Here is an 11,863-nt window from a genome sequence, read left to right on the forward strand (position 1 = left end):
TTCTGCTATGTCATTAATTCTAAATTATCATTATTCTCTTCTTGTTTTCATTTCTGATTTGTTTTAAATTTTCCTACATGTTTCTTTTTTTTTTGTGCGAGAGTATTATCAGAAGAGATGCAAGGTAAATCCATCTTCTCCCTTTTTTCGGACACCTATCAGCATCTGATTTACCCTCAACTTTCATAAATAAAAAAATGGCATTTTCAGCTCTTACCTTCCAGCCTTTCCAACATAATTAGCATGATTAGATCTTTATCTGTCGGGCCATTAGTAAATGGTATAGCGAAGACGAATGCAGGATCATGTTAAAAAAAGGGGGGGGGGGGATACCCACGCACCTCGAAACATTGTTTTTGTCCATAACGTTTGATGAGGCTATATAATTATTATCTTCATCAAATGAAAAAATTAAGGTTATCATATTCTAAAAGATTGAGTTAAAATCGATGACATAAAAGACATAACTACTTTGACTGATACATTTTCCATTGTATCGATCTAGGACAGGCGCGGATCCAGGATTTCTTAGGGGGGGGGGCCAAATTTGAAATTATGCTAGCCAAATATTGGTACGTAATGGTGACCAGCAGTGGCGTAATGCGGGGGGATGTAGGGAGGGGCGAGTTTCCCCTCCCTCCTCTGCAAAGCGCGGAAGCTCGACTCTTAATCCTTGTCTAAATTCAGCCCCCCCCCCCTCCTCCGCGAAGCGCGGAAACTTTTACGTTTCATTAAATCATTGACGAAAGAAAACGATTCGTTGTACCGTTCTCGACTCTTAATCCTTGTCTTAATTCAGCCCCCCCCCTCCCCCCCCCCTCTCGCGCGAAGCGCGGAAGCTTTTACGTTTCATTAAATCATTAACTCATTGGAGAAACAAATTTTGATACCTTGTCCGACCCGGGAAGCTCATGGGTTTTAGGCATTTGATTACGGTCAGATGAACATTTTTATACCTTATTTGTGACACTGGCAGGACACTAATTGGCGTGAGGTCCAGCGGGCGAAGCCCCCAGAAAACAGGGGTTTTAGGCATTACATTTCCGTCAGATTAGCATCCAGGGCCCTAGGCAGGGTGCAAGGGACGGAACCCTGAAGCTCAGGGGTTTTTAGGCGTTTAATTTCGGTCGGATGAGCAGCTAGTACTATTCTTTCTTTCTTGCTCTCTTTATTTCTATTTCTCTTTACTATACCTTTTCAAAAAAAGTGGAGGGGGGGGGGGGGGGGAGCTCGAGGCTTGCGATTCCAACCGATCCCCAGGCCCTAACTTTTCTCAAGAATCATATTTCTTGCCTGGCTGTAAATTTAGGAATTTGTCATTTTCCAACAAACGCATACAAAAGTATAATTTACTCAAAACTGAGGAAAAATCTCGGAAAGATTTCAGCATTATTTGTAAGCCGTTATGGAATTAGAAATAAACCACGTTTGAATTTGAATTCCCCCAAGCCCCCCCCCCCTCTATCAGTACGCCAGTGCCCCCTTTTCTTCTTTCTCTTTTTTTCTTCTTTCGCTTTCTCTCCTCCTTAAGGTTTGCCGATGGGGGGGGGGGGCAAGGGCCTTTCGGCCCCCACCCCGATCCACACGTTGTTGGCGGGATTAACCGGAACTGATCTCCCGTTCTTTTCACCCTTTTCTTTTCTTCTTCCTCTTTTTTGTTCCCTTTTAGCTCTCCTCTTTCCCTTTTCCTTCTTTCTCTCTTTGTTATAGCGGGGGCGGGGGGAGGTAAGGGCCTTTTGCCCCTCCTCGATCCACCGGCGGGAAAATTGCAAAATAGACATTCCGCGTTCAGTTATTTATGATCTCTAAAAGGTGGATTTCAAAAAGCAGCATTTGAACTCAGAAACACTAAAATGACAAAGGCTTCAACTCTTTACTTGCATGGATCAAAGCCCCAGACTGTCACATTTTTTACAGTGCATATGGCACTTGTACACTGTGTAGTGTGACCAAATTCAAACACGTTAATCCATTGTTTGTTCAATAAGTCGACCAAAGCCTGTACAAATTTAATAATAGTCGGAGGAATTCGGATAAAAATGTCGTCGATTAGCATATCTGGCTCCCAAAAGACCACCGTCCCCCCCAAAAAAAACAACAATAATATATTTTTTTTAAATAACGATGATAATAATATCATATTTTTGCCAATAGTATATTTCCAAGAATATCAATTAAAATCATTTGTGACGAAAGAATATTTAATTGTACCTATATAAAGATAATGCTGTATATGAGCTTATCTAAACAAACAATAAGGTTTTAAGTAGTTGCCTTTAAATAGATAATAATAATAGTAAGGTTTATGCCATAGGTGGTCAACAAACACGCTCATTGATACGATTTCCTTATTTTCTATTCTCCTTTAACTTTTTTCAATACCCACTCTCTCTCTCTCTCTCTCTCTCTTGCTTTCTTTTTTGTTTTTATTCAATTTTTCCATGTGCGGGGTTATGAACTGGTTAAGAATTCAACTTTATCCGCACTACACGACAGTGACTAAGACGACGAGAGTCTTTAAATCCCTTCTGAATCTAATTACATTTCAATTTTACGATTAGTCAAATGTAATACTGCAACAGTAACGAGAAATAGTGGTCGAGTAAGATATACAGACATATCTTCACAGCCAATTTAACATCGAATGACATAAGATTGGCGACATTTTGATGTAACAGGGCATGGAGATCAGAGCTTATTAATCAACAATCATAATCTTGAGAATACAGCAAACGAGATGATTTTCCATGTTACTGAATTGATTGGTAATGACTTTTACCTTATTCGGTTGATTATAGATGATCGGCTGTACACCTGTAACGTAAACTCCCTTATACCACGTTTAAAAGGGACTTGGCACCAAAAACTACCTCTCAAGTTCTGCTGCTCCACCAGGAAAAGGAGAGAGCAAACTTTCTTCCACCTTCTTCTCTTTCTTCTTCTAAACTCACTCCCTAAGAAAGCCCGACTTCTCTAGCCATGGAATGTATCTCCAGTTCAGTGAATATCTTTCAGAAGTACCGTCTTCCCATACACGATCCACGTGATGGAAATGTCAACGAAACGGAGATTGAAAACGATGATGATCAAATTTACAGACCGCTTGTCCGCTATATATTGCCACTTATGCTATCGGGACGTGTTTGGTCGAGTTGGGGCGTTTGACGGCCAGATTTATAGACCTCAAGGTGTCTTTACTCCTCCGCTTTTCAAGGAGTGCGTTTCGGCTGTTAAGTTACTGACTTTACGTGAACGAGCTCCCGGATGACAATTTCAAAATGGTTTAACTGGAAGTGAGGCTTATTGAATAAGCTAAAACTGTGACGAGAAAAACGAAAAACCGTCAATACGTAGATTGTGACGTGGAAATTAGTGTTCTGTGCCTTTAGCGGCTGATCAGCTCACAGGCACTAATTATTCATTTTATTCCAAGTTGAGCATAGATGCCGTGCTCAGATTGGTCGAACGATGATGCGCGCGAAATTCACCCACGGACAAGCTTGAAAGCTTTATCCTATACTATCGTCGTACCTTCTCCAGTCAATTCACATTTCTTTTCACTCGCAGGACGCATTCGTCGTCTTTGCATAAAACCTTCCAGTTGTTCATAAATGATGTTTGGAAAACGATAGCAACATGGTGCACATAAATCGCTGAAGTTTGTGAGGTGGTGGTTCCTGTTGTTGCTATTGTCGATGTTTTTGTTGTTTCTGAAAACTTAAATTCAATGCAATATCTTTTATTACATTTTGATTAAAACAATATTATCACAAAATTAAATTTTTGAAATTGATTCGAAACACTGTAAAAACTTTCGTGAGAGCTTGAAGTTTGCCATGCCAATATGCTTATAGATTAAAATAAATGCTTTATAAAAGTCGGAGGGCATTTCATTTCGATATTAAATCTTTGTTATTTCTTCAATCAATGAGTTGAAATTAGATTATTGCGACTAGAAGAGTTGTTCAAGAGCGCCTGCTTTAAAATCATTTTAACAGCACAGTAATATCTGCAGTGATTTAAACCTCTCATTTTGAGATCTTTGAGAGAGTACCCATTCCTAAAACTTTCCTTCTAAATATGATAACATAACTATTTATTTGAAGATATTTTATTAGCTAGGGGGCACCCTCTCCCCTCATCGAATGGAGAAAAAATAATAATTGAGAATTAAGACAAATATAAGGGAAGGGGAAAGAACAAGGAAAGCAGATAACAGGATACCCCACACACCCCTCCTGATATATGTTGTAAATTCTTTATTTATCGAATAATACCAGTGCCCCCCCCCCCCCCTCCCTTGAGGACAGTGTCGTCTCCAAGGTTTTACCCCAATGCTTGTGGATAATGTTAACAAATCAAGTATAATAGCTACATTAACATCGCGCACGTACCGACCTAGGGGATGCTGAAGGCGCCTACAAAGGAGCATTAGTAACTTAGTCTTAGCCCAGGTGCCCTAAGGCAGGCACCCATTCACTACACCGAGGTGGAGAGTGGCAAATGCAGATCCCGGCCCCCCACTCAGTGTTATTTAGGGTACGCATATGCGTGTTCCAACCGACCCCCCCTTTTCAGCAAAAGTCCGGTGTGTAAAGTCAATACGGCTCGACCTTTTTCTTTTGTATACGAGCCTTTTTCCGGACCCCCCCTTTTCAGCAAAAGTCCGGTGTGTAAAGTCAATACGGCTCGACCTTTTTCTTTTGTTACGAAAAGGACATTTTGGCAACACGCATGCGGTCATTTTGAAACCTGAGTGGGGGGGGGGGGGCCGGGATGCAGATCAATGTATTGCCTAAGGACATTACCGCCGCGGTGGGACTTGAACAATGTGATCCACAGTCCGGTGACGTATTTATTAGAGCACGACACCATTGCCCATACCTTAAACAAAAGGAATATAATACTTTGCATATTTTTTGTTTAATCTATTTGTCATATTCCTTTCGGAGAAGAGTTTGTTTCGATACCAAACAATTTCAAAAATGTACAAGATTTCTGTTCTAGACTTATTCTCTGGGTTTAAACTTGTCGACCACCATGGTTAGCAATGTCCACGGACTTGGACAACAGAGACATCAGAATATGAAAGAAGGTAAGGAGATCAAATTCTTTCACAATTAAATCTATCTTTCAAATGAAATAACCGACGGTATTAAGTGCAGGATATGTATTTTTTTAATCTCATCATCGTCACCATCATCATTATTGCCACCCTTGTCTTTGTTGTCAATATTTCAGTAAAAAAAAAATCACAGTTAGACTTGAGGAAATCAATCATAAACTTAATGTTCCGGTGAGATTAAATCATTTGTCACCGCGTCATGATTTAAAAAACAAGTGACGTCATAATGAGGTTCGAATACCCCCTCTAACAATAACAAATCATCACCATCGTCCTTGACACGCCGTCAAGTGGCTTCTTCCAAGTACTTCTCTTGCGTATTTTTTTCTCGTCAAAACACTTTATTTTTCAGCATCATTTTCATCCCCTTTGAATTCGCGTGGCGCCCATTTCACCATCGAGATTCGAGAATAATTTTGACTTTCGACAGTTCCATTTGTATTTCTCCCTGGGCGTAATGGTTTCCCACCTTCCAGGATCCCGTTATTAGTGGGCGTTCAGCGAATCGTCTTCGTGAGTTCCATGATTACGTAATGGTTTGACTGTAAGAAGCTCTTGCCACGTCATAGCCTAGGGATGGAGAAGGCCGAAGCTCCTCGCAGAGCCACGGGATACAAAGAGCTTGGGGATGTAATCACCGGGTCAGCTTTGCAGCGGCTAAAGTAAAGATTACCAATCAGTGACAGTGTGAGTTTAGTTAATGTACACAGTAAAAACGCTGTTTAAAAAAGTGATGTTCACTTACAGTTGTACACTATCTTAAACAACAGTTGATCAAATTGTAAACAATGTTGCTCGAAACAGAAGTAATTTTGTTAAACATTCGTTGTTTAAAATTTAATGACTACTATACGAGAGCTTTTAGACAGTGTTGTTTACATATGACGTCATGTGTCTCGTGCCAGTTAAGTGCGTGTTGGCTAAAGGCTTTATTTCACATTGTTATGTTTAGAAACAGGTTCCTTGAAACTAACATGCAATTGAAATTGACATGCCACTTAGAAATGCAGTGCAGCTGTTAAGGCACAGCTCATTGTTATTCATATTAGATGCATACACACAATGCAAGTGTATGCAAGGGTCTTTTGCTGACTACACAGATTGATACATATGTAAAAGCACATGGACATTGAGTCTGGATTAAACTACCAAAGCAACCACACGTGTTTCTGCAGGCTTCATTTTGTTTGTCTCTATACTTACATTTATTTAGCTTAATAGTTATTACTTTCCAACCCACAACACAACATCATGGCCGACCAAGCTACCGACGCGCTTCTAAGTGACTGGGGATTCAATGGCTTAATTGAAATCACTTTTCTATTAACCACTTTGAAGTTTTTAATTTATAGCGTAAGTTCACAGTTAAAATTTTCGGTATCTGTACGCAAATGTCAGAATACAGGTAGACTTAAAATCGTCGCGTCATGCAGTGCGGCACTGATCGCGCACTCGGTTATAACGTGTGCTAAATTCCTTGCCATAGGGATTGCATGCATCCCTATAGTTTATACGTGCGTGCATGCGCGCTCATGCAAAATGGGCACTGTTTTGGCGCTAATTCATGAATTGCAGAATTACCCTAGTCTTCATATACCTATATAGAGACCCAGAAGTAGTGGTGCACTTATTCAGAGTATCAAACCCAAATTATACCCCATTATACAACCCTTTTGTTGTAAACAACCCCCACTGAACAACAGCTCCTTTTTAAACAACTTTCTTTAAACAACCCAGTTGGTTTAAACAACCCCAACTGAACAACAGCTCCATTTTAAACAACTTTCTTTAAGCAACCCAGTTGGTGTAAACAACCCCCACTGAACAACAGCTCCTTTTTAAACAACTTTCTTTAAACAACCCAGTTGGTGTAAACAACCCCCACTGAACAACAGCTCCTTTTTAAACAACTTTCTTTAAACAACCCAGTTGGTGTAAACAACCTCCACTGAACAACAGCTCCGTTTTAAACAACCGTCTTTAAACAACACCGGTTGTTTAAATTGTGATTTTAAACAAGTTGTTCAAAATGTTGATCAACTATAGTGTTTAAACTTTAAACAACTCGAGTTGCTTAACATTTTAAACAACTCTTAGATCAGGTCACCCGTTAATCAAGAGTTGTTTAAACTTTTAAACAACTTGTTCACAAAAATTTTAACTGTGTATAGGGTTTCAGAATATGTACATCTTCAAATTTGGTTGCTTGCATAATCATTGGATAGGCGAGTGCGTATGTGTGTTTAGGAGAGATGTGGTGGGGGAGGGGTGCAAGGGCCTTTGAATGTTTTTTGAAACAGATTTATGGCGCCATACAAATGCTGTTCATCATCATCATCATCATCATCATCATCATCATCATCATATTACGTTGGACAAGGTAAGCTCATTATCATTGTTCAATTCATCTATGCTTCACTTGGCCATTGCATAGAGACTTCATTATGGAAGAAGTGTGTACAATTCTGTAGCTTTCTTCTTATGAAAGAAAAGGAGCAATGCAACATGAATATGAATGTTATGAAACCAAAGCAATGCATTCGATAAATAAATAGGGAGGTAGGGGCTAAGAAAATGTACCTATATGCGTCCAAACATACGATGAAACCTTCAAAGTAACAACATAACGTAAATCCAAGTGGTGACGTCACTGGGGCTTTAAAAGGAGTCACTTTTACTTCCCTCTGCGGAAAGGTTGGTAATAAAAGATGCCTCAAAGTTGACTGCGACCCCTCTGGTTTGAAACGGAGGTAACGAGAGCAGTCATGACCCAAGTGTGACGTCATCAACCGCAGAAAAAATAAACACTTGTGTATTAAAAATATCTTTATCGCAATCCAAAATCTGTTTATATCATTAGAATAGTTGTCGTAATCTTTGTTGTCATTGCATCGCAGTCAATGTCATATTTGATGCAACAGATTTCTTAAAACATAATCATCAAGTACATGTTCTCTGAAAAAATGTTCCCTATCTGAACCTGAGAAGAGGAAAGTCTTTGGCCTTATCGACCTCTCCTTGCAGTCGTAACGCCCTCCCTCCCGCTTTTTTGATAAAATGATATCCCCTTTCTTTTCTTTTCTTCTTCCTCTTTTTCCTTCCCTTTATCCCCTCTTACCCTTTCCCTTTTCTTCCTTCTCTCTTATTTTTTGATTGGAGGGGGGGGGGGTGCAACAGCCTGGGAGGCAAGGCCTTTCGCCCCCCCACCCCCCGATCCCCTTCTTCACCTGTTTCTTCCTCTTCTTCCTCTTCTTTCTTCTGGCGCTACACCTCTTACAAAAACAAAATGCAAAAATATCCAAAAAGAGAGGACTGCAATGGGGAACTTTGATTTAAGCTACGCGACCATTATTCTCTCATTTCCTTTCATATTGTATCTCATAACCATGAGAATTGCCAAGCTATTGTATACGTTATTTCGTTACACGCACACACATAAACACACGCACACGCACACACACACGCACACATGCACACACACACACACACACACACACACACACACACACACACACAAGATCATAACCTGCACGAGACTACAAGGTGTGAGAAAACTCTGATTCAGGAAAGAATGCAAGGGTGAAAGTAAAAGCGAAAAAAGTGGACACTCTCACATGGCTTCCACGGATGCCGTCTTTGTTCTCTTTTTGCCTTCTTCTTACTCCTTGACCGTTCGCGCATATTTTTTTTTACAAAACTGTTTAGCCATATATAGTACACAGCGCTCAAAATACACGGGGGCGGTGGGCGATTCGCCCCCGTGAGCTACATAATTGCCCCCGTCAGGTTGCTCACGGGGGCGATTGCAAAATTAAAAATCGCCCCCATGGAATTATAAAATAAAGATTATCTTTTCTGTTATAACTTTAACACAATATTGAGTTTCAATTTTCAAACCTTAAACCAATGAAATGGAACTTAGATTAGCGTGCAAGATTTCTCGTTTTATGAGTAGGCCTAGTTATTACCGATTCAGCTCGCAGTGCAGTGCTGCCGTCATCAGTGGTTATAGGCCTACTGCGCCGTTAGTAGCGGTACTTGTGCACGCTGCCGCGCCATGTCTGCTGGAGCTGGAGGCGATCGCGCAAGGGCAGAAACATGGTCATGGAGAAGTTTTTCGTTGTGAAAGCGTTAACCCGCTGAAATCTGGTGATTTCAAATGACCAGCAAATAATGAAACTCGACCAGTAAATCAATATTAGGGACTTTTAAATTTGCACAATGACGTGGACTGCAACGTGTGACCTCCTTTTAAGCATAGACGTAATACAAAGGCAGTGCCAGTGCTTAAAAGGACGTGACGTGTGGCTGCCAGTGCCTTAAAAGGACGTAACACGTCCACGTCCACGCAAATCTAAAAGTCCGTATTGAGAAGAAGAGGAAGACCAAGATGTCGTGGAATGATATGGTAACATGGGCAGATCTAGGGGGATTAGGGGGTTTAACCCCCTCCTCCCGGCCCCCTTGGGCTGCCAAGTGAAAATGTGACATTAAAGCGGGGGGGGGGGAGATGCTGGAGAGGAGGACTACTAATCTATTTTATTTTTTTCAGGGGGGGGGAGTGAAGCGCCGTTTTAGCATGACTTTCTTTTTAACTCTTACTTTCACTCTCAGATAACCTAAGTTTTTGGTTGCTGCTTTATATGTATAGTTGATAATGCATGATTAAAATAAAGAGAGAGAGAGAGAGAGAGAGGGAGAGAGAGAACCACCATCATTTTGCAATGGTTCAGGGTTCGTGTAATGTACATTTGAAACCATTTCTTAGCGTCTCAACCCTAAAAAAATAGCAAAACTATTTTTAAGGAAAAGCATTATACTGAATTAAATAAAGATTAATAGCTTTATATTGGATCATACTAATACTGATACGGGCTAAAGACAATGTGGTAGTTGTATAGAGGTATTTCAAAATGACATTCTGATAATCAACATATTTTGTTCTGGTATCATACGCATTATACAACTGATCTTTATGATTTCTTAACCCTTACTGTACTGGGGGGGGGGGGCCTGGGAGGCCCCCCCCCCTCGACATTTTCGGAGATTGCGCCGCAACCGCTTGAAATTTTGAATTGTCGTTTCATGACTTTTTTCCCTGAAGTCTTACGCACGTTTTGATACCATTGTCGTCGCAATCGGATATACTTGTGAGGTGTTACATAACAATTAGTATGCGCATGTCATCAAAAATATGCTATAATTGCATATATTCATGTACGAGCAGAAATGTGAATACAGGTTTAGATGTATTCCTTCCTAAGTGGGTGATATGAATTGATATCGAATTGCTTTTATATGTTTCTCAAAGTAACTTGATGTATTCCAGAACAAAAGAATACATAAGAAATAAAAACAATAGATATAATAAGAAATTAAAAAAAACAATAAAATACATAAGAAAATAAATATTTGAAAATCGCATCAAATTTGCATAAATTATCATTATTAATTACATCCAAATAAATATTTTGTGTTAGAAAAAAAGTTTCATATGAATAATGAGTTTCAACGTTCAAAAAGTGAAGTTTGACACGTTTTCTGTAAAATGCATAAAATTAGCATTTTGCATAATTAATTAGGCTATAACGACAAAAATTTGCATATTCGCAAAAAACTAATTACACCATCTTGTTCGTTACGTAAATATCTACAAACATGCAAATTTTCGTGTTCATCGGACATCCTACGGCCGAGATCATAGGGGGGGGGGCCTCCCAGGCCCCCCCCCCCCCCCCCCCAGTCAGGAGGTGCTCAAAATAGCCCAGTACAGTAAGGGTTAACGTGACATAGCTTCTTCTCCCCCTGCAAACAAAAAAGAAAACAAGGTTATTAAATAAAAGGATCATGTGACAAATAATCATTGTGATTCAAATTGATGCAAGGATTTTTTTTTGAATAAGCAATGCTTTTCACCAGAATCTTCTTTGTAAAAACGACATTTACAAATCTCAGCCATGCAAATCTGCCACTGTGTTGTAAGATCACTTTCAGATTAGGAGAAGTGTATTCTATAATGAGTATTTTACATTGAATGGAACGTCACAACTCAGAAAGCATGGATGAGATTTGTAAAAGTTGTTTTTACAAAGAAGATTCGGGTGAATAGCAGTGCTTATTCAAACAAATATTCGCATCAATTTGAGTCACAATCATTATTTGTCGCTTAATCCCTTTTAATGACCTTGTTTTCTTTCTCGTTTGCAAGGGGAGAAGAAGATATGTCACAAAAGACATCATAAAGATCAGTGTTGTATGCGTATATATTATATACACAGGCCAGTAACAGCTATGTAGCTTGTACATTTTGTAAGAGGGAAAATGCTGATTGAAATGATAATGATGAAATAGCAAATAATTGAGGAGTATCGTAGGTACCAATTCAATGGATATTTGTATAAAAAAGAGCCCCCGTCAGTACTAAAAGAGCCCCCCGTGAGAAGGCTCACGGGGGGCTCTTTTTGGGGGAAGAGCCCCCGTGGACAAAAAATTAATTTGAGCCCTGATAGTACATGTGCAAGCACGTATACCCAGGGAAGGGAAGGTAATAGAAAAGGGAAAACAAAAAAATACATAAGGAGAGTGCAGAGGATAAGGAGAAAGAAAGACAAAGAAAAAAAAAAGAAATACATAACGGAAGGGCTTTTAGGCACCAAATTACGCATCTAGGGACCCGCCTTAGGCCCCTTGGTTGAGTCCAGAGGGCAGAGCCCCCGAAAGCTCAAGGACTTTAGGCAT

The sequence above is a fragment of the Strongylocentrotus purpuratus genome, unplaced genomic scaffold (assembly GCF_000002235.5).
Source record: "Strongylocentrotus purpuratus isolate Spur 01 unplaced genomic scaffold, Spur_5.0 spur5_scaffold_11, whole genome shotgun sequence".
In the NCBI taxonomy this organism is placed as follows: Eukaryota; Metazoa; Echinodermata; class Echinoidea; order Camarodonta; family Strongylocentrotidae; genus Strongylocentrotus; species Strongylocentrotus purpuratus.